The sequence below is a fragment of the Acinonyx jubatus genome, chromosome B3, assembly GCF_027475565.1.
Source record: "Acinonyx jubatus isolate Ajub_Pintada_27869175 chromosome B3, VMU_Ajub_asm_v1.0, whole genome shotgun sequence".
NCBI lineage: Eukaryota > Metazoa > Chordata > Mammalia > Carnivora > Felidae > Acinonyx > Acinonyx jubatus.
Genome location: NC_069386.1, coordinates 42,297,227 through 42,321,154, shown reverse-complemented (window position 1 = coordinate 42,321,154; position 23,928 = coordinate 42,297,227). Strand labels below are relative to the sequence as shown.

General features: G+C 42.9%; 1 long non-coding RNA gene across 1 annotated transcript in view; it reads right to left on the bottom strand.

Moving 5' to 3' along the window:
- Positions 1–23,928, bottom strand: part of LOC128315927 (uncharacterized) — a 220,878-nt gene that overhangs the window by 158,060 nt on the left and 38,890 nt on the right. The window contains exon 2 of the long non-coding RNA XR_008299138.1: positions 1,857–1,936. This is a non-coding gene — a long non-coding RNA (uncharacterized LOC128315927). The remainder of the gene's footprint in view (positions 1–1,856; positions 1,937–23,928) is intronic.

Sequence of the window (23,928 nt, the reverse complement as noted above, 5' to 3'; positions counted from 1 at the left end):
GAGTTCGAGCCCCACGTCGGGCTCTGGGCTGATGGCTCAGAGCCTGGAGCCTGTTTCCGATTCTGTGTCTCCCTCTCTCTCTGCCCCTCCCCCGTTCATGCTCTGTCTCTCTCTGTCCCAAAAATAAATAAACGTTGAAAAAAAAAATTTGAAAGGACTTTTGTAATGTGGCCGCCAAACTGCTTTTCCAAGTTCACCCTCTTTCCACGGGTCCTCTTCTGCTTGACTTTCTCTGACCGCACCCTGCTCCAGACCCACTCCCTTACACACAGTGTGCCCTCTGTCTAGAATGACTCTCGCACCTTCTCCCTCCGATGAAATCTCCTCTCCTTCAAAGTCCAGTTTAAATGTGACAACATCTATGAAACCTTCTGCAGATATCCTGCTGATATAATCATTTTCCCTCCTGGCTCCCACAGTACACCTCGTCCCTGTCTCTATAATTGCCCTTTGCCCTTTGCCACAGTGTCAGGGGTGAGCTCTTCACAAACAAGAGCTAAGTGCCATCCATCCTCGTAGCCCCACAGTCTAGTCCATCATAGCCCACTGAATGAGTGCATGAATTAATGAAGGGTTACTTTTCTACCTAGCTTTCCATCTAATTCCATTTTTTCTGACCCAAGTAGGAGTCTGCTGACCCTACCTGAGGAGAGACAGGAGTGAGGGACCATTAACCATTTCTACCCGATTAAAAAATTTTCCTTTAGCCCAAGGGAACACCATGAACTAAAACCTTATATGGAGACCTGGGTCCTGCCTTCCTGGGCGTCTTACATCAGTTCAACTGGTGATTTCTAGCAGTGAGGTGGGGATAGAGAGAGCAGACACATTTCTGGGAAAGAATTCAAGATAGAAAAATTGGATGTCTCTAACCTCCGTAAAATCAAGTTTTTGTAATTTCAAAATGCTGTGAATGAATTCCAGGACATGAAAGTATACAAGACCTAGAAATCCAAGTGAATGGGATTAGAACTGTCAGTACTAGTACACATGAGGTCTCTAATCCTTATGTCAACACAAGCCAGTGCTGTCCAGAATTGAAATGTGAACGTTCCTAATGTATGTCATGTCTTCGTAACCAAATTGTAAGCTCCTCGTGAACGTACACTGTGTTTTTACCTACACGAGGTTAACTCTCTGGGCCTAATGCTGTCGTTTTAATATTAGGACAAGTCTCATAAATACTTAATGATCAAGGGTGGGCTGTATCCATGTGTGTCTATATATACTAAGTAAATTTCTCTCTCATACTTTGCTTACAGCTTTCACTTAAAAAATGGAAAGAGATGGAGCCAATCAGGTTTCGCAAGCAAAACAAGCATATAGTCGTGTACTGGTATCTAAATGGGTTTTGCTTTTGGTCCTGCCAGAGGCAGGGGGATAGATTAGTTAACTCCTCTGGGGGTCTTCCAGCCCCGTGGTTTCACTCCGCATTTTCCTCCGGAGAGAGTCTATGCAGTCAACTATACAACCCAACACTGAAGCGTCACTGTGGATTGGACCTGGCATCTAGAAACCACACTGGTGAATCTTAAGAATGTTAGTATGGATAATTTAAACCTTATAAATAGCTTTCCATAAATGTGTTTCTTGCCTGAGGGGGTCTTTTGGTTGGAGTGCAGTACAATCAGGCTTGAGTCTGCAACTTAAAAAGGAAAACAGAATATGAGAAGTATAAAATTTTATGTAGCTTTTTCTTTCACAAGCTCATGTTTATTGAAAGAGCTGGTGGTAAGTCAAGGGAAAATGGAGTTGTAAAAGAGACGTTGTGAGGCTGATTAAGCTCTCTGTGGGTTCTTCCTTATTAAATTGGTGTGGTTGCAAAATCAAAAGCTAATTATTCCAAGTACTCTCACCTGAGATGGGCAGCCTGCCTGTGCTGTGATGGTTCACACTGAATCCTCAGAGATCAGAGGTAAACTCTGGGTGATGACATCTAGACAATGAATAAAACAGGAAAAAAGATGTAACTCTATTGCCCTACTCCTAATTTATAAACAAATGAAAACAGAAAATGGGCATAAAAACCTATTTCCATACTGTTATCTTTTTAAGTGTATGTCTTCATTACCTTCTAAAACAAGTGTCCAGATTATAAAAGAGGTTCTTAAACAGACAACTCCTTATGTGTGCTTAGAAATTTCTCTTCATTTTATTTTTTAATATTTTTTAATTTAGAGAGTGCACAAGCCAGAGGCTGGGGGGAGAGGCAGAGGAAGAGAAAGAATCTTAAGCAGGCTCCAGATAAGCCCGATGCAGGGCTCAGTCCCATGATCCTGGGATCATGACCTGAGCCAAAATCACGAGTCAGATATTTAATCAACTGAGCCACCCAGGTGCCTCAAGAAATTTCCTTAGAGATACAGAACTCGCTAGAAAGTTTCACACCCAGGAATCCTTCTACAAGATGTTTGTGTGTGGTCAGTGCCCTTGGAGAACCCTCTTGAGCTCATTCAGGGGGGCATCTGCCCCTTGCATTACCTGGTTTCCAAATCCAGAAGTCCTTAGCAGAAAATATTAAGCAACGTATGATATTTTAATTTGCAGTCCATTTCATGGTCATTAGAGAAATCAAACATCACGAGAAGTTCATGAAACTTTTTGATATATGACTAAGTTAGTTGAACAGCAATGTTTGAAAATGCAGGTTGTACAGTCAGACTGTGTTGATTTAAATCAAAACACCATTTAGAGAGGGGGTAGCCTCAGCTTCCTGCTCTGTCAGATGAGATCAGAACAGTATCAGCTTCAGAGGGTGCTTGAGAGAATTAAATGGGAAAATATAATCAAAGTACTTGGATATGATAAGATCTCACTACATATTTGTTATTATTACTTTAAATATGTGAAATGTGTTGTTCCAGGAACCTAACCAGCAAAGAAAACAGCTTATGATCTTAACTTCTAGTGAGTTAGCACAATATTAAACAAGCTCCAATACAGAAGAATATTGCTGCATCTGTAATTAATGCAAATATTTTGATAATTGTTTCTCTAAACCCCATGCTTTTATTTTTTTTATTTTTTTTAACGTTTATTTATTTTTGAGACAAAGAGAGACACAGCATGAACAGGGGAGGGGCAGAGAGAGAGGGAGACACAGAATCTGAAACAGGCTCCAGGCTCTTAGCTGTCAGCACAGAGCCCGACGCGGGGCTCGAACTCACGGACCTAAACCCCATGCTTTTAAAGCTAACTATAATTATATAGTGACTTTATTTGTACATACAATAACTGGGAGAGGGACCTGAGGTTTCCCCAGAGAGGCTTCTATCTACCTCTATGAGGTTGAGTGGTCAGGTTCACACTACCGAAATAACACCGTGGTAAACAGGCAACACAGTGAAAGGCAGGTGACCTGAGAGAGCAGTCGAATAGCACAAGACCTTGATTGAGTCACTTTGCTTCTCTGGTCTTCATTTCCCATCTTGAAAGTAGAAAGACCCAACCAAATGGCTCAACTGTCCCTGTCATCCATCAGGTTTGATACTCCTACCCACTAACAACAAAATACTTGCTATTCTGAATAACTGAATGTTCTATTTACTTGACAAATAATTTAAGTACCATATATGCATTATAAATGTTTAAGAAAGATGTTTATCAACAGCGTCTTGGTCTTAGAATCAAAACCACAGTGCACATAATGTACTCTTGATTTGGTGACACAGCTCACACTTCAGGATCCAGTAGGGCCAGAGGTCTGTCACTAGAGACTCAAACCACAAAGTTTACCTCATTACGTGAGCTTTGCTGTTGGGGTAAGAGTCCTACATAGGTTTAAGTTCACTGTCCTTATGTGTTAGTTTTCTGAAAGTTCAAAGAGTAGGGGCGCCTGGGTGGCTCAGTCGGTTAAGCGTCCGACTTCGGCTCAGGTCATGATCTCGCAGTCCGTGAGTTCGAGCCCCGTGTTGGGCTCTGTGCTGACAGCTTGGAGCCTGGAGCCTGTTTCCCATTCTGTGTCTCCCTCTCTCTCTGACCCTCCCCCGTCCATGCTCTGTCTCAACAATAAATAAACATTAAAAAAATTTTAAAGTTCAAAGAGTATACCTTTTAAAATATGTGTGAAATGAAAATAATTCACTGGACTAGGAATCAGTATGTCCAACATAGAAATCTCGTTCTAATACTAACTGGTTTCATAACCTCACACAAGCCAGGTAAACCACTCTGAATCTCTTTCTACACATAAAATAGGTAAGTTATATCTGACATACCTATCTCACAGGGTTAATATGAGGATCAAGAGAGATAACTCACATGAAAACACACTGAAAAATAAAAACCACCATACAAATGCCATAAGCTGTTATTCAGCTCTGTCAAAGAAATGGGATGATCAGTTAGTTCAAGCAGAATGGATTCAACATGCCAATTCTGTGAGGTGAAAGAGACCTCCCAAATGGATGGACTGTCAGAATTTTCCACCCAGATGTGATTGCTGCCCTGTCAATTCAGCCTAAGTCATCTTGAAGGCGTTCCTTATGCTCTCCTTACCAATTAAACTCTCATTTGGACACTTGGGTTTTAATTACACACCAATTCTTGGCCCACTGCAAAGCGAAAATGATGGGGTGGGGGGTGTGCTAGCGGGAAACGATTGATCTTTAAAACCTACATGCTTAACATCCAGAATAAATGAAAAGGTAGCAAAACATTCTCAACCAGTTATCACCTATGTCACGTGTATGGAGGATGTGTTTGGTAGATTCTAGTCATAATGTAACAGAGGGCCTCATTCATTTCACTGGAAACTTACTATAACCACAGCTGAGTCCCCTCTTTCTGACCAGCCTGTTGCTACAACTTTATTGCATGAATACTTCACTTTCTTGGTTTTCAGCTAGAAGTTAGAAACAATGTTTTGAGAGCATTTTACACCTTCAATAAAAAGAGGGCAACAAGAAAACGTGTTGCAGGATTTTTCTCTAAAGCAGAAAACTAAAATAAAATTATAAAGCCAAACACCCTGAAACAGTTGTAACAATGAGAAAAATCTATAGCATTTGACTAGTCATAGTGTAGAAACCAGAAGAGTGCCCTCTTAGGAACACAGGTTCCTTTCCCTTTCTTCTTAACTTCATGTCCAATTTTTGTGACCATGGTTAAACATTTAACTGGATTGATTCCATTGACTGGCTGTATTTTGACAGCTTGAAATACCGAGTTATTTAATTAACTCATTTTCAATTAGCACAGTCGCTGCTAACCTGATGTAACTTGTGTCTCCTCAGACGCCAGAAAAAGAGAGAAAGGAGGCCAATGGGACTGAGATTTCTGTTGCATATCTTATTCTGTCAGAAGTTTCCAGTTCAGGTCAGATCCACAAAATAATGTATTTTCTGTGGTTAAGTGTTAACTGGCAGCCAGGTGCTAAGGAGTGCTGAATCAGCCCAGGAGAGGGGGCAGAAGGAAGAAGAAAGTTTGGTTTATAGGCTCAAGTGGGCAAAAGAAACAGAACCTGGCGAGAGTTATATATTGCTCAAGGCAGGCACAGGTGGATGGAACTGCAGGCCAGGTCAGAAAAAGAGAAAGATTTATGTTCGGTGCAAACAAAAGGGCAGAAGAAAAATCACCAATCCGGTTGGGCAGCACTGAAGTGAAGGAAACAGCTGTTCATACAGTGAGGGAATGGTCAGGTAAGACAGGCTGGAAATAGTAATCAGAAGGCCATCTGCTGACCTGGGACGGCATGCCCTCGAGGCATGGAACAAATCCTGTCCTCCAGGAGGCCAAGCAGAGGGGCCAGTACCGGCCAGGCAAGTAAACAATGCCAAGACGAGGCATTAAAGTTACATGAGCCTCCTATAAGAAGTTGCCCAGCGAGTTTACTTCCGAATGTGAAGTCGAGTGGAAACACAGTGTTTTCTTATTTGAGAACTTGGCAAACCCACTCTACCCGGACTCTCTGTGAAGCTAGAATGCAGAGAGGTAGTTCATCAAATGTCAGCGCCCATTACCCATCACCTTATTCGAGGCTGCCGCTCCGCCCCTCCGGACAGCTGGTGGTGTGACTTGTCAGACTCGTCCTGGGAGCAGCTGCTGGTTTGGGGATATTTCCATAGGACCCCAAGAACTTGCAGCCCGAGTGAGGAGACTGGGTGAAAGGTGGTCTTTGACCATGGAAAGCAGCTCACTGGGCAATAGCACAGGCAAGCCAGAAGGGGCACAGAGAGGAAGGGGGAAAACAGAGCAGGAACTGGCAATGACCTTGCATTAATGGGCAGCACACCCCACTGAAATAAAGGCCTGCATGAGTGGGGCTTTGCTCTAAGGAAGCCGGCAGCAGCTGGGTGCTACCAATACTAATGAGCATCATTATATCTTTTGTACAAACGAGCCAAATTTCAGACAAAAGGTGGGAGAGAGAAGACATTTATGTCATAACACAAAATACAAAATGTATAACCAAATGTCACTAAAGAACCAATTGATAATTGGTGAGACAGAAAAGGCAATCAGAAGAAAGCACTGCCTGTCTAAGCTACTAAGATTAATAAGATTAATAAGAGTGTTGTGACATTATTAGTTGGTGACTAAAATACAAAGCTGAAGTCGAATCCCTTGCCCACCTTCCCGTCTCTCTCCCTTACCCCTGATTTCGCTAAGTCCTCGTGGTGTTATAATTTAAACACAAACACACAATGCATACATATACAGAGAAAGAGTGAAAGTAGTAACATTTTGGGGCACCTGGGAGGCTCAGTCGGTTAAGCATCCGATTTTGGCTTAGGTCATGATCTCATGGCTCATGGGTTCGAGACCTGAGTCCGGCTCTGTGCTGACAGCTCAGAGCCTGGAGCCTGCTTCAGATTCTGTGTCTCTGTCTCTCTCTGCCCCTTCCCCGCTTGCGCTCGTTCTCTCACTCTCTCAAAAATGAATAAACCTTAAAAAAAAGTGTTTTAAAAGAAAGTAGTAACATTTATTGAATTGTACTATATTCCAGACACTCTTCTGTACCTTTTATAGGTTTTAATTTGTTTTTAATCCTCACAACATGCCTAGGATGTAGACAGTACTATCCTCATTTCACAGATGAGGAAAATGAGGCACAGAGAGGTTATCCAAGATACCACAGCTGATAGGTGTCTGAGCTCAGATTTGAACCAGGTGTTCTGGGTCCCAAGCTAGCATCTTCAACCACAGCACTGTTTCTTGATTTAAGATACTAAAATCTCAGACCAGGAACTTTGGTGAGAAGAGGTTAATTTTCCATTCTGAGCTCCTCACAGCCAGCTCTCTCTTCTTGCTCTCCATACTCCAGTCCTCAGGCCTGCTGCTATCTGAGATATCATCCCCTCATCTCCATCCATTCAGATCCTTCTTAGTCTTCAGGCCCCAGCTTGAGACTCAGGAGGTTAGCTAGCTATGTGCCAAACCATTGCTTCTTCCTTGGCTCACAGCTAGACTACATTTCCCTACATCTCTTACATTTGGAAGTGGCCACGTGACTTCATGCTAGCCAATGGAATGTGAATGGAAAAGATCGGTGCCAATTCTGGGCCTGGCTTATAAAACTCTGCATGTGGCAGCACCTGGGTGGCTCCAGTTGGTTGGGTGTCTAACTTTGGCTCAGGTTGTGGTTTCGCAGTTCGTGGGTTCAAGCCCCGCATCGAGCTCTCTGTTGTCAGTGCAGAGCCCATTTCAGATCCTCTGTCCCCCTTGCCTTCCCCCTGCTTACACTCTCCCTGTCTCTGTCTCTCTCTCAAAATAAATAAATTAAAAACAAACAAACAAACAAACAAACAAAAAAAAAACCTCTGCAGGTGGAATCCTCCTTCTAGTTCAATGCAAGTAAGCATGGAGACCTGGGAAGCCATATGCTGAAGACAGTAAAGCCCTATAATGGAAGGGTCCTGATCCTTGATCCCTGCCTAGGGGGTGGGGGGAGACCCACTAATTAGGAACTCCCATGTAGGTCTTTACATAAGTGGGAAATAGACTTCCATCCATCACATCTGAGCCATTATAATTGGGAGTTTGGTGGAGTTGGTATCTCTCTCTGATAAGCCCTTCCAAGTTATGCCACCCAGCCCTGGATACCCTCCTCCCTGTATCTTGCTAGTTTGTGCCTCAATTTAGGTTAGATGATGAAAACTGCACTAGAAGAGTCAATCATGGTGCCTACCATGTTCACTAGCCCTGTCAGGGAACATGCCCCCTTTGTGCACAGCACGACTTTGTCCCTAATTAGGCTGAGGGTGGCCCGATCACCAAGTTGACTACAATCCATTGAGGAGGTCTGATGCCCCACTCTGCCCAGTGGTCATTAACTAAGCCATTCAGATTCCCCATTTTGGAAGAGTGGGAAACCCTGAAGGAATTAGCCTCTTGGAATAGGATGAAAAAGAAGGCAGGCAGAGAGGACCAGAGACCCAAGCTGTGCCACACCCTCAGAATGCAGATCCAGCCACCGAGGGGCACACTAGTCAGCTTCTTGGTGGCAAGCAGCAGTGGACTCTGGCTGATGACATCACAGAAGAGACTTGTTAAAAGGATAACAGGAAGTTCACAGAAACCCTCTGCCTTTGTGGCTTGAACAACAGCCATTTGTTTCTCACGTTTCTAGAGACTGGAAAGTGAAAGACTGAGCGGCCAGCAGATGTGGTTCCTAATGAGGGCTCTATCCTGGCTTGCAGACAGTCTCCTTCTTGCTGTGTCTTTATGTGCCAGAGAAAGACAGTGAGAGACCTCTTCTTGTCTCTTTCTCTTCTTATAAGGACACTAATGCCATCAGAGTGTCCTCACTCTCACGATTTCATCTAAACTTCATCACCACCCAAAGACCCCACCTTCAAATATTGTCACATGGGGTGTTGGGGATCCACCATATGAATTTAGAGGTCAGAATATAAACACTCAGCCCATAACACCCTTGAAAAGAAAGCTAGGCTTCGGGCCGCTGCCGCCAGGAACCACAGCCAGAATCACTCTGTGACTGTCTCACATTCCTCTGTCATCAACCACTCAAGGAAGGGGCTTGTTCCATTAGCCCCCTTGTTCCATTAGGGGCTTGTTCCCCCTGATGGAACCAGACACTGCCCTGTTCGTCTTCTGTGGCACCTGTCACCTCCTGCCTTCTGCCATTATCATTTCTGACCACCTCTGATCCCCCTAGGAGAGCAATGGATTCATCTATCTATGCCTCTCAGGGTCTCATCAGGAGTCTTGAGCATAGTGGTTAAGTGAACCTCTCAATACATGATGAATAAAAAAGAATTTCTACTTAATACGACAGCTGCCTGAAGTAATAAAGCTACAATAATAGTAGCTACAATGTATTGGATATTTACTAAGTGCCAGTAACTTCTTAAGTGCTTTACATGCACTCTCTCATCTAATCTTTACAATAACCTTATTAGGAAAGCATTATTATTATCTCCATTTTACAGAGGCAGACACATGGTCTTAGAGAGGTAAGTAACTTGCTCAATTTCACTCACCAAGTAAACTGTAGGAACAGGATTCAAGCCGTTGATTAGACCTCCAAAGTCATGCTCGTTATGCTTTCAGATCATCTAAAATAGACCCCACTCCCCACCACATGCTCACGTTAAATGCCACTAAGAAAAAAATTCCCATAGTCGGTTTCTTCCCCTACTTCCTCTTCCCTCCTCCCAAAAAAGTTAATAATGGAAAGACACATGACATATCCACCACAGATTACTGTGTCAGTCCATTCAGCTAATTTCAAAAAAGATGATGCTAATTATTGGAGATAATGAAAACCTGCTCTTCAACTACAACCCAGGGGGAATAGTCCAATTGATTAACAGGGATTTCAACCCACGCATTCAATTTCTCCTGCTCGTTTCGTAATGGATGGCAAAAATTGGTTTGTAGATAGAGATTTTTGAGAGCTAAGTGTCTAAGACACTGAAGGGAGCCACCTCATTAAGTCCTAGGCCTGGTTAGGCAGGCTCTCGAAACCAGAGGCAAAGCCAACGGCAGGTAAACTCACTACAGGCATTATTTAATGAAAGTGTGCACTTTATCAGAGCATTCTTCCTGAGTCCTAGATTTTTCTGAGTGTTTTTTTTTCTTTCTCTTTCTTTTTTAACCATTCATTAGCCTTTCAAAAAATGTAGCACTGAAGAAGTTAAAAATAAATCTAGGATTTGCAGAACAGTAAGAACTTAATCATGGCAGCAAACTAAACCCCAGAGACAATTTTAGTCTCAAAGTTAAAATATGGTGTATCTGACTCTGAGTAAATTGACTTTTCACAGAATACTCTCACATAATGCATAATAGCCATGCACTCCAAGAGAAGCTCCTGGGTATTGGTCCAGAGCCCACAACCAGCAGGAAGATCATAGTGTATGTTGAATAAAATTACCCATTCTAAAGGTCCTCAGCTCTCTTGAATATTTTATTAAAAACCTTTTTGTGGTAGAGACCAACTGGGACCTCTTTCTCCTAGGAGCGAGCTGTCAACGGTAGTAGAATTGAAAACCAGACCGAGTCAAGCTTAATTAGATCTCCCCCTACCTCCAACCTCACATTTCTGGTATATTCTTTCCTGACCATGAAACTTGATAAATACGAATACAGTGGGATTCATTTCCCCCCAAACCTTTCAAAACAGAAAAGCACTATGGTGGACAGGTGGAGAAAAAAAATTAAAATGTAGCAACAAATTCCGAGACTCTAGACAAAATATAAGCTGAATGCTACTAATAATGCAATCACGATAATATAATCAGAAAACTCACAGAGGTGCCTCAAGGGCGGAACTTGGCAAAGAGCAGGCTGCAATTCAGATCCATGAATAAATGGTTTCTGAGTCTCGGCTTTAAGATCAGCACTTTGCTGGGCAATGTAAGGAAAGTGACCATACATTCTGGATTTTATGAGGAAACCTCAATGGCAAATATCCTCTTCCCCCATTCTTGCACACCCGCATGTTCTCGTTAAGGCACATGTCCCATGTCCCAACTCTGGATTCAGAAAATAGGATTGCTGAAAGGATGGTGGGCATAATTCACTGACTATGAAGACTTTGGAGTGTAGTTACTGTAATAAAGGCGTATAATCAAAGACACTGAGCATGGACCGCAGAGTTGGGAAATCATCATTCTTTACACCATGCCCACCTTTAGGAATTGTTATTTTCCATTCTGTGGCTTTAAATTTTTCTAAGTCCTTAAGTATGATAACTTCCCTTCTTTCTACTTTTGTAGTGCAAGACACAGAACATTTTACTTGCCTTGTATTTTAAGGTGATTTTCTATTAATAGCATTATTCGTGATATAGCCTCATTTTGAGGACACCCTTTCAGTCAGTCTGCCCTTTGCAATAATTTTCACAGTGTTGTATTTCAGAAATAATTTAATATGAGCCTGGCTTCTTTTGAAAAACGTATGCCTATCCAATTTTCCCTTAGTTTCACAATACACAACACATCTGCTATTTCAACGATAACAGATGTTATACTGAAATTGTAATAACTTGTGAGTTAACTGTATTCAAAACTTTATAGTTACACACGTTCCAATAACTTAATCCTCTACCATTATCTCTTCAAATTGATTTAGCCCTGCAGAAGTTGAAGAAAATCAAATATTCATTGTGTTTGCTTTGTGCATATATACAAAAATCACATCATGATTTATCTCTCTTGGTATTAATCCTGTCTTCTTCGGAAAGATGGGGTAAAAATCATAACAGGATCAACAGTCCCTCCTCTCTTTACTCATGAAGATAAATTTCATAGCCAATTCGGGATTATTATGCATGCATCTGTGTGCAAGCTTTTTTATGGATTTGTAGACGCCTTATAAATCCGATCTGCATTTCTAGCCATTTACCATTTAAATAAATGACCTTTCCTCTTATCTCAGGGGCACAAGCCTACCCCCATTTGGCCATTTTATCTTTTATTAGGAAAGCATCTCTCTTCTCCCAAAGCAAGCCACCTTTTTTCCTCTCAAGCTTCTCTTTTGTCTCCCCTCCCCGTACACACACTCCAAATCCAGAGATTACAAACCCCATGCTGAAATGTTTGGGTGCAAAGAAACACTGACCAGTAGACAGTGGGCCAGTACAGTGGAGAAGCTGGGAGAGCATGCCAAAGTCACAGTTTCCACCTTTCAGATGTGCATACTGATACAGAGCAGAAGACATGAGCCACCAGGGGGAGCAAACTACCTCCTGGAGCTCTGTGCTTCTGACTACATGTCAAGGGGCTCCAGGAAGGGCAAATGGGGAGGAATGTGGAAGTGGAGGGGGGGGAGCATCCCAGAAGAGCATAGCCTTGAGCTGGACCCTGGAACCATGAGGGATCATGGCAGGCTGAAATGCAGGGAGAGGACACCACCAGTAATGCCAAGGCTCAGAGGGGGCTTGCTTGGGAAGGCTGTGGGAGGCAGTGTGGTGGCAGGTGTGAGCAGGACTCTGGACTCTCCTTTGGCTGATCTGCCCCAACAAGAGGACCGTGCTTTTTTCAATTTCCAATCTTTCCCTTTCACTTCCCTCTGAATAAAATGTAAGGAAACACTGGCCTTTTCACACATATGCTTTGCCAAACACACAGCCCCAGGAGCCACCAGCGGGACAGGCCCAGGTGGGAGAGAAGTTCTAAGGGGAAGGGTTTAAGTGTCAAACCACTTGCCTAAGATCCCAATTTTTGTTTTGGCCTGTGGACTCTACTGACTTCAGAAAATCAGTTCCCTTATAGCTGGCTCACTGTGAGGCCAATCTGCCATGTCTACCATGTATCTTCTAGGGACGTCCCCCCAAACTCCAGACCTGCGACTGCGTAAACAATACAAACTGGCATCCAGCTTTCATCGAGAGTCACTATGTATTAAACATAAGTATTACATATTATACATAATACATAAGTATTGCTTATTACTGAAAACAAAGCACTGCTTGGGATGGGAACAGAAAAAGGACCACCAACTCAAAACTTAAAGATTTGACCTCATCCCCTGTGTAGGGAGGCAATCGTGCAGAGGAAGCTTTGCAGCCATACTGCCCGGATCCAAATCCTAGCTCAGCTCCTTTCTACATGGGTAAGCCACTCAACTTCTCTGTGCTTTAGTTCCCTTCACCTGTAATATGGGTATGATATTAATACTTACCTCATGGGGTTACTGTAGGGATTACAGGAGAAAAATATGTAAGTTTCTTAGAACAGAACAGCACACAGTATTTATGCTGTTTATTATTATTATTAATAATAATAAGGGACATATTGGGGTCATGTCCCTTAATTATTGGTATCAAAGGCTAGAGTCCTTGCAGCCCAATGATGAAAGAAACTGTATCTAGCTCAGAGAACCCTTCCACCCTTGACCTGAGGTCGTTCCCTGGCCACTGCCCTTAACATTCCCGCTTGGATCTCCTTTGATGTGAGTAATGTATCAGATGGCAGCTTCTGTTTTGCAGATTGAGTCCCTTTGACCTTATTTTGAATATTGCTCATTTCTCCAGAAAATATACCCTCTTCTACAAATGGAGTGCTGGGCCCAGTAGGCACACAGTGAAGGCCTGGCGGAGTGAGGGTGACAGTCCTGTGTTTTCATTGGCAGGCTGCTCTCAACCCATATCATGTCACTGTTAATGACTGGTCAGTAAACATTTCCTCACTTGTTATAAAGTGCCTTCACTTGTTATGAAATCTTCATGGAGTAGGATAGATTTCATGCTATTCTTAAGGACAACAGAAAATAACACGAGCTGCGTGTATTACGTGCCAAAATATTAGGTCTGTATTACGTGCCAAAATATTAGGTCTCTTTTAAAAATCAGAAACAAGGGAAAAGCAATTATTAGATACGCATTTGTAAAGAAATTCTCCTAGAGATAGAAAGACTCAAAGAGTGTTAAGTTTGATTCTAAATTCAGTGGTGTTCACAAGTCTGACTTGCTTGACTGTACATGGAAAAAGCATTTGTGAAGCGTATACTCCATCTCTGCAAACCCACCACGGTGTTTTGCTTCATCTGCATGCCCCTGTGAACAATGACTCATCATCACTGAAAAGAAGTAACAGGGCTAGGTGTGAATGCCCAAAGAGCAGGAACAAAGGGAGAGGGAGTGGGGCAGGGTCACTCAAGAGAAGTTTCTTTCCATAAAATGAAAATAAGATAAAGTAATGGAACCATAGGGTAGCCTGGTACCTTTGGAGGTACCTTTGGAGTACCTTTGGAGGCCTTTGGAGGCAGGGAAGGCAAAGGCCTAGACATAGAGAAGATTGGAAACTTGATTGTGAAGCTTGCCATGGCCCCATTAAGGGCCAATGGGGAGTGAAGAGACAGGTTTCTCTACTGTTATTATTCCTACAAGACTATCTCATCACTTGAGTATCAGTTGCTTGAATCCAGCAGGAAGACATGGATTCTAAACGCCTGGGCCACATTAAGTCTTAGAAAAGACCAGTAAACAAGTCCGCACTATCTCACGGGCATTCTAAGTCGTGATGACAGGTAGATGTTCATGTAAAATGTCAAAGTGAGATTTTTAGAAAGCCTTGACTTGGGCTAAGTGTTCTTTCTGGCTTCATGGTCTATACTCACTACTTAATAAATTACTCTTTCAGGGGCACCTGGGTAGCTCAGTCAGTTAAGTGTCCAACTTTTGATTTTGGCTCAGGTCATGATCTCACGGTTCATGGGATCAAGCCCCATGTCAGGCTCTGTGCTGACAGTGCAGAGCCTGCTTGGGATTCTCTCTCTCCCTCTCTGTCTCTGCCCCTCCCATGCTCACGTTCTCTCTCCCTCCCCCAAAATAAATAAATAAATTTCGAAAAAAATAAATTCTTCCTCCAATAAAGTCCAGTTTTACTTCTCCTAATTTATTAACTCTTGACTCGGATCTGCGGGTCTCCATGGATCCATCACTAACAGGAACCATTCTTGTGAATCTGTAGCAGAAACCAGGGACATCCTCACACAAAGGACCCAATGATGATTCTTAATGCTGCTCCTCCCAGAGGGCAGCTGAGGCTGGGACCACAGCTCTCCTCCTCCTTTACCCTGAACTAGCTCTGCCTCCTATTGTCTGCCTGCTAACAACCCTAGGTCTAATCTACTGCAACATGAAGGGTACATATTTTATATAGGCAGGGTATTCACTACTAAATGAATGGTTACAGAGCCAGCATTCTCTAATTTAACACAGGTTCCTTTTGTTGTTTCACCTTGCATCTTCCTCAGGCCAGCTAAGTTCTGTCTGTATTAAAGATAGCAAGCATCCCCTGGCTCTGTGCTCAGACACAGCCTTAGCCCCTGTTTTAGGCCTTTGTTACCTCAATCTGAGTGTTCTTTCCTCCTAGGGCTTTTGCCTAGGATCTATCCAGCTGGATAGTTTCCCAGGCCCAGATCATGCCTTTTGAGCTTCTATCCCTGCTCTTGTTTGCACTTCTGGCTTCATCATGTACATGGTATTTGCCTGGTTTACGCTTCCAGACCCAGAGCCTATCAAACCCCAGTTGTCTTTCTCACCATCATGCCTGTCTCATGCTATCAATCCATCAGGTCATCAGCACAAGAGTATTCTCAGAACCCACGTGCATGGACTCTGTTCTGTCTAGCAAAGAGGCATATAATGATTGCATGCACATCCCTTCATGGAGAACCTAATCCATGTCAGCAACTTTCCCAAAGATGGAAAGGGCAATCATCACCCTCAAGGGGCTACAGTCTGGTGGGAGAGATGGAAGACTAATAGGAAACTATAATTCCATGGTAACAAAAAAGATTAAGATGGTGAGAGCAATAGAGTGTGATATTTGCACAGAGAAGGGCCGCTCAGCCAGCATAGAGGAAGCGAGCACGGCTTCTACAAGAACATAACTTCTATAACAAGGAAGGAAGTCCTTAAGGAAAACGGGCAGTTAGCTGGGCAAGGGATTGGGAAGAGAAGGGGAAGGAGTAGTTCTAAGAAAACAGGCCAGCATGTATAGGAGGCAGGGAAGGAAGAGACCATGCAGCATTCTGTCACCTGTAGATAATGTAGTGAAAAATGGAGCAAAGATATGGCTCCTGAGTGGCTCAGTTGGTTAAACGACCAACTCCTGATTTCAGCTCAAGTCAAGATCTTATGGTTCATGAAATCAAGCCCCACATAGGGCTCTGTACTGAGCATAGAGCCTACCTAGGATTCTCTCTCTCTCTCTCTCTCTCTCTCTCTCTGCCCCTCCCCCGCTTGCATGCATGTATGCTCTCTCTCTCTCTCTCTCTCTCTCTCTCTCTCTGTCTCTCTCTCAAAATAAATAAACTTAAAAAAGAATGGAGCAAAGGTAACAGGTGGGAGTGGCCTAAATTGAGACTATACATATAGCCAGAGCTAGACCATGAAAGGTCTTAAAACTTGGCCAAGGATTTGGGGGCTTTATCCAGGGGACATCAGAAAGTCACTGAGGTTGTTTTAAGCAAGGGCCTTACATGATCACTTTGTTTTAGAAAGATACCTCTGGGTGCAATTTGAAACTATGCTGGAAGGGAGCTAGGTTTTAAGCAAACCACTCAGGTAAACAGCCCTTTGCAGAGATGGCCTGAGCTTTTGCAGAAGCAATGGAAATGGACAGGAATAGATGGACTTGGGAAGTATAAGGGACTTGATAAGGTAGAGGCAGAAGCAAAGTAATTCCCAGGTCTCTGATCTGGATAACAGGAAGGACTGTGGTTCCTTTAGCTGAGACAGGGATCCCAAGAAGAGGAACAGATTTTGGACATGAGATTGAGCAGCCAATAAGACACATAGGTGGGAGTATCATTGGCCTAAACGTGGCCATAGGAAATGGGAACTCCACTTCCTGGAGCACACCCTGTGCCACCCCCTGGAATAATGCATTCCACAAGTTTACCACTCTTTCTGTGTGAAACAGACTTTGTCTTTCCTCCCCTCTTCATGTGTCATGGTCTCACACGAAACAATCAAAAGCAAGAAGAAAATAATTCCTCTCTTTGTTCTTTTCCCTCCTTTTATCAGGAACAAAAATCTTTTTTTATTTTTTTCAATTTTTTAAAGTTTCTATATTTTGACAGAGAGAGTGTGTGTGCATGCAAGCACAAAAGTGGGAAGAGGCAGAGAGAGAAGGAGAGAGAGAGAGAGAGAGAGAGAGAGAGAGAGAGAGAATCCCAAGCAGGCTCCATGCTGTTTGGGGGGCGGGGGGGGGGGGGGGAGTGTGCAAATGATGCAGGGCTTGATCCTATGCCTGTGAGGTCATGACCTGAGCCGAAACCAAGAGTCAGATGGATACTCAACCACTGAGCCACCCAGGGGCCCCACAAAATTTTTTCAAAGGGTTTCCCATCCAAGACCTCCTTTAATTTTCATCAGTCGGAATGTGGTCATGTGGCCAGCCATCAGGGTTTTTTCCTCTGGCAAAGAGAAATGGGATTGCCACAATGGGCTGTGACCAATCACAATCCAACCCTCAGGCTAGGGGAGGGCTCTGCCTTCCTGAGCTTATTGCTGCCCAAGGATATGTGAACAAAGCCCGTATTCAGGATGAGTTAGGTTATACTAGGTGGCTTAAAACAACATTCATTTCTCCTTTTCACTGTATGTTCACTGCAGGATGACAAGGAGTCTCCGCTCATGGTTAGCTCCTGGTAATCAAGTTGATGGAAGCTCAATCTCGGCCCATGCTTTCTAGATTTCATTGGCAGGGGAAGAGATCTCTTGGGATTTCATACTGGCAATTTAATAGTATGGGCTAGACCTAACAGGAGGAACTAGTCACACTGAAACCACTTAACAGCATAAAGTTGAGCAAAAATAAAAATGGCTTCACTAATGTTTCAGCAAAGCGCTGTTTTAAACTAAGTAACCTTTTTCCTCTCTTCTGCAAACCTCCCCTCCTCCCTTCTTGGCCTTTCGTTTTAGGAACTCAGTAACACCCTGAACACAGGACCAATGAGGCTGACATAATTCCTATGGGAACCAGCTAGATCTTCTAATTCCCTATAACCCTCCCACCCCCTCCCACCCTCACCCACCCGTGCCCCGAGCCAGTCCCTTCCTCAGGGCGGGCTGGCAGTTTTGAAGGCTTTAGCCTGCTGCAGCTTCCTTTGCCAGGCAAAGCAATAAAGCTACGGTTCCTCCGGATCCCAAACTCTGTCTTCACGTTACATTTTGGATCGAAGCACAGAGGTCGGTTTTCAACAGCATGGCCCTGCTCAACCACAAGGGAGCCCAGAATTTCGGTCTTTCAAGTGACTGGAAGGAGAGCAGAGCCAGATATTGGCAAGAGCACTAATGACTGGCAAATCGAGGGATTACTCTAAGATGGGAAACAGCCTCTCTCCTGGGATTACCCATTTCATTTTTGCTCATCCTTGATTGATAAACAATTCATCTTTATAATGAATTAAAAACTCCCTCTGCTGCATCTGTCCCTTGTTCTACACCCTTACCAAACGTTTTTCATGTTTCCCATGACAGACCTTCAACTACGTGAAGGTACTTATCATGTCCTCCCAGGCCCTCATTTCTACAAATTGAATCAAACTTTCAATTAGTAATTCAAAATTTCAAGTGTCTGCAATATAATGACATTGAATTGCAAGTTTGGAAAAATACAGGGATTTGGATTAGCTTCAGAGAAAGAGAACCACACTGACATGTTGGATCAGACCAAAAGATAATGGATGGGAAAGTAAGTTTCTACCTGAAACTGAGGACAGAGAACCCAATAATATACGATGTCTTTTCTTCCTATGACTCAAATTAACTATGAAATTCTCATTTCTCAGTTGCCACTTCACTTCTGGCCTGATAAATACATGTCTGCAGTTACCTTCCTTGACTGCTGTGGATAGCAGCAGTGAAAACATACAAAGAAAGCTTGATATCCCTCCAATTCTGCTAATTGACTCATCTTGTGTTTAGACAAGTGTTATTTGAAGCTGAATTACAGAATCTTAATTCAGATAGAGACTCTTAGAATCTACAACTAATGAATCTTTCTTTTTCAGAAGTGTTTCTTAATACAGCCACTTAACTAAAAAGCCAGAAGAGATGGCAAATACAACTTCCCTTCTTTCTTGGATGTGCTTGTAAATTGTGGGTTAATTGCATAACAAGGCAGCCAGTTAACACCTGCCTGTGGATTTACATACTTCCAGCCATATATCATCTCCCACCTGATACAGACTTTGTTGAAACCAGAATGTTTTACCAGGACTAGAAGGTCAGTCCCATTTGTCAAAGCAGGGACAGTCCTTTTGTCTTAGCCAGCCTTATCTAGGTTGTGGAGTCGCTCAAGGACATCATCTGCCTTCGGATCAGCAAAGCCTTGAAAAAGTTAAGCTGTGGGAACAGTGGGTCTCCTTATTCATTTATTTCTAGCATCTACTTCTGTCCTATTAGTAGGCCATCGTCTACAAACTGATAAGGCAAAGACACCCATCATTTACAAGGACCTGGGAGTATAGCTCTGTGAAACATTTGCTAACTGTACCAAAACTAATTTCAGTAGGATTTTATCATGCTCATTTCATGTAAGAGTGTTGGGAGAGCAGTGAATGGGCTGTACAATCATGGATAAAGGGGAATACTGGCCACTGTCCAATGGGGGATAGCAAATAACAAATTCATTTATTTGGCACTTACTATATGGCAGGCACAGGTAGGTACTACAATTAGGAGGCCAAATAAGCCTGGTCCCTGCTTTCCTAGAGCTTACATTCATGGGAGTGGCGGGTGGGGGGTGGTTGTGGCAGGCATTAATCACAGAATCACGTCAATCGTAATATTCAAGGAGTGCTTACTAAGTGCCTGGCTCTGTTCCACATGTTTTACATATAATCATTAATTTAATCATTACAACAATCCCATGAGGCAATTGCTATCCTTATACCCCATTTTACAGATGAGAAAACTGAGTTACAAAGAGATGAAAAAACTGGCCTTAGGTCATGCAACCAGTAAGCGGCAGGGCTAGGGAAGGAGCTCAAGCAGGCTGAGTTCTAATGCCTCTCAACTGACCCAGAACCCTCCTGAAAGACTTTGAACCAGACCCTTCCAAGGCAGAGTACCTGCCGCTCCTCTGGTGCTTCCCTGAGCACCTGTTCTACCAGTTACGACACATTCCATGGCTACAGTGCATCATCCCTGGATGCACATTATTATTTTTCTGAAAACCACTTCTGAAATTAGGACACGTTCCACAATTGATAGGCAAAGTTTAATAGGTGGAGTTGTGTGTTCTTTTTCTTAGTGGTAAGTAACATAAGGGGGCAGCCTACAATTGAAGGTGAGTTACACTCAAGGGAAGACGGTGCTTGTTGCTGATCTGCCTGCCCCACTGGGAAGGCATGGGGCCAGAATTGTGCAGGGCTCCGTTGTGGCCATCGTTGGAGGAAAGAAGTTACTCTCATATTATCTAGTGAAAAAAGGAGAAACATGGAAAACTATAGGTACAGATTCACATTCTTAGAGCTGGAAAGAGCTTCAAAAAGCACATTTACAGAAAAGAAGAAAAAAAAAAACACACAAGTCTGAGAACAGAAGCTTTTGCTCAAGGTCATACCCAAGAGCCCGTTCTTGACAGAAACAAACCAGACCCAGGTCTCCTGACCTTCCACCCAGCTCAGGGCTCCTGCTGCCCTCTACTCTTCCAGCTAGAATTCTCCCTGCAAGAAGCCCAACCACAGGAAACCCAAAGCCAGGAGCAGCCAGTGAGGAATGTCTTGTTTATTTCTGTTGTTTACGTAGAATCCTTTGTTCTAACAACAACAACAAAAACAAAAATCTCTTGCCTTCAACAAAGGTAATCGTAACAACAAATGCATTATTTCTTCCAAGACCAGTTTGAATTTCACTTATTTACAGTGCCTCAGCTTCTCTCCTCAATACTTTCTTCAGTTACACTCCTGGTTAAGATTTGATGTCTCTCCGTACAACCCTCCTCAAGCCAAGAAGTGATCATTTTCTAACCAACCAACAACCACCATAAGCCAGGGATTTGCAAATGGTATTTTTCCCCTCCATGGAACTTAGCAGTGTTTGAACCATATGCAATATGCACAGACACATAAAATCTTTGAACTAAAGAAAATGTGATTGTAAAACCGCCCTTCTCTCCAGTCTAGGTTGGACAAAGAGGGAAGGCATTTAGGGTGCTTCTGTTGTGCCTTTCATTAGAATGCTGCCTGCCAGCACTTTCCCTAAAAATAGTTGTCACGCCAGTGGAGTCCTCACTCTGGCAAACAGACTGTTCTGCACCAAGATCCTTTTTAGCTGGTTCTTAAGTTACAGGAATTTTAACTAAATTAGAAAGTTTGCCACTTTGTTCCTTGTAGAATAAAAGCTTTTCAAGCCAGAGCTCCTGAAACACAGGTTCAGCTCAGTTCTGAAAAACAGAAAAATGTCGCCTTCCCTTCTGGGCATAAAAAAAATGTTGAAGCTCGAGGGGGTTGAGAACAAATGGAACCTCCTACTTATTAATGCTTGGGTAGTCAATTTCTTCACACAGCTATTTCCTTCACCATGTGCCTTTCTGCTAATGTTTTATCAGCACTGGACCACAGAATGATAAACGCTATCCTGTATAAAAAGGTAAAGATGCCTTAGAAGCTCATTTGGGTGTTTCAAAGCACAGCTCCACTTTCTAAAGTGTTTTTATTTTTCCACATAAGGCTCTAATGATTCTAAAACAGACAGTAGGAATGCCAAGTAAATAAACAATTCAAAATCTGCTCAGTCAGATCTGAAAAGGGTTTCCTCAGCCTCGCTTCCAAGTTCCTCATCTTATTTTTTAAGCTTCTCCTCTTAGCCTCTAACAGCGTCTTCGATTTCCAAGAATCTAGCATCAGCTGTTAAGCAGTTTTAAAGATAAATTCTGTTTGCATCTTCTGGTATGCTTTCTTATTTATTTTATATTTTTAGGGTGCTTTCACTTGCTTCATCTCACTTACGCTTCCATGCAGACCAGACTGGATGGTGTGCTCAGGAACCCTTGTGCATGGGGCTGTTTTTGTGTCCCCAGCTATAGCACCTGCGGTTAATTTTCCCTAAGAACTACTACTGTCATCATGATACTGTCTTGCTCAAAAAGTGTCACTTCACTCTTACCAATAGAAACGATTTCGAGATAGAAATATATGTGTGTGTGTATTCATGTGTTACTCTGGAAATATATTACCATATTATAAAACATTAACAAAAATAGCAGTTAGAAAGAGGAGGTTTACAAATCTGAACAGAAACTTTAATATTTTGCTGTGCCCAGATGGCCGGCCTAGTATGTACCTGGAAGGGGTAGGTCCTATTCAGAAGATCCCAGTTTTAGAAGACTGAGTCCTAACTACTGAGTGGCATTTAAGGCTCTCCACAGATGAGTCCCAAACTTCCCCTCCAGAGTAATCTAACACTGTTCCCCCACTCAGACTGAACCACTGATTGCCTGGAGGATTCAAGCTGCCCAGAAGTGCTTAGGGTCATGCTGTCAGTCCAGGCTGTTCTGTGGACTAGCTGGAATATCACAGGTGAACCATTCATTCTCCTTCAGCTTCCTTGTCTATGGAATAAGAAAAATAAAAAGATGTGTGTTGATGTTCTTGCTATGAAATAAAATGAAAATGCACACCGACATCACGCTTGGTAAAATCGTAAAGGGTGACACAAGTCTTACGAAGGTATTAACCCCTATAAAATACAGGCATGTTTAAAGTCCCAGGTTCAGATAAGAAAGACTCGGAATAGATTGTCTTAAGAGTGTAAAACATCATCTTTAATACTATTGAGTCCTTACTAGCTATATATCAGTTTCATCAACACAGCAAAAAATCTAAGTCTCACACGGCAATAATCTACTGAATGCATAAACTGTGGCTTTGGCAAAAAATGAAAGGGTTAGTTTAAGGAGAAGAGAAAAGCCCTGACCAATTGAAAGAATGGAGTTTGTGAGCAACACTGGTAGGCAAGCCATTGTGGGGTGGTAAAATCAAGTCTAATTATAAACATGTCAGGTATGAGGTGCCTATTTGATATGTGCATGAGGATGTTGACCAGGCAGTTGGATATATGAATCTGGACTCATGGGAGACATGTGACCTGAAGATACATATTTGTGAGTGACATTCTTAGCACTCTTCAAGAGCAAGTTCAAAAGCCACCTCCTCTATGGACCCTTCCTTAACTCTCCCCTTACACACAGCTGCAGAAAAATTCTCTATCTCTGGATTTCATTATACATTCTGAGTATTTTCTTGAGTATCTACATCTGACTCCCCTTTATACCACTGTATTTATTTGTGTACTAGACTGTAGACTCTTTGACAGCAAAGACTATGTCACTTTCATGTGTGTGTTCTCTCAGTATCTACCATTGTGTCAATATATGAAACTCAATAATGTAACATGGGGTTAATTAATTAATCTTTCTAACTATAATAGGCTCAGCAAAATTCCTTGAGAAAAAGTAACTCCAGAATGTGTGATAAATGAATGAACGAATGAATGATCAATAAGTCCCTGGAGTCACATTGAAAGATGATCCAAAGAGAATTGGCTCTGTGCAGAATTGAGTGAAGCCTGGTGTTCTCCCAACTTGCCAAACCCAGTTACCCAGTGCCTGTTGAACTCTCCAGGATTGTCCATCATAGTGTCCCAATTAAATTCACTTTCCTCAATCCTGTGCACTATAGTCTTTCATTTCCTTTCTTGCCCAATAAAGATGCGCCAGCCCGGGCAGCTGTCACCCTGGAAGTTACACTGCAATCAGACCAACTAATTCATGCTGATGTGATCTTGGAGCCTACTGCCTAGGCAGAGTTGCATTTTAATGAGGGTCTTGAGAGACCCAATGCCATGGAGCAAAATGACTTTAGGGCAGGATATACCTTCCCTTACTAAGCCCTCAACAATCTAGGCCTTCTTCCTCTGTCCACTCTGGACAGAGTGCTGAGAAATGAGTAAGAGGAAGCAGCTAGGTAGAAATATGAATAGTCAGCTCTTCCCCAGAGGTT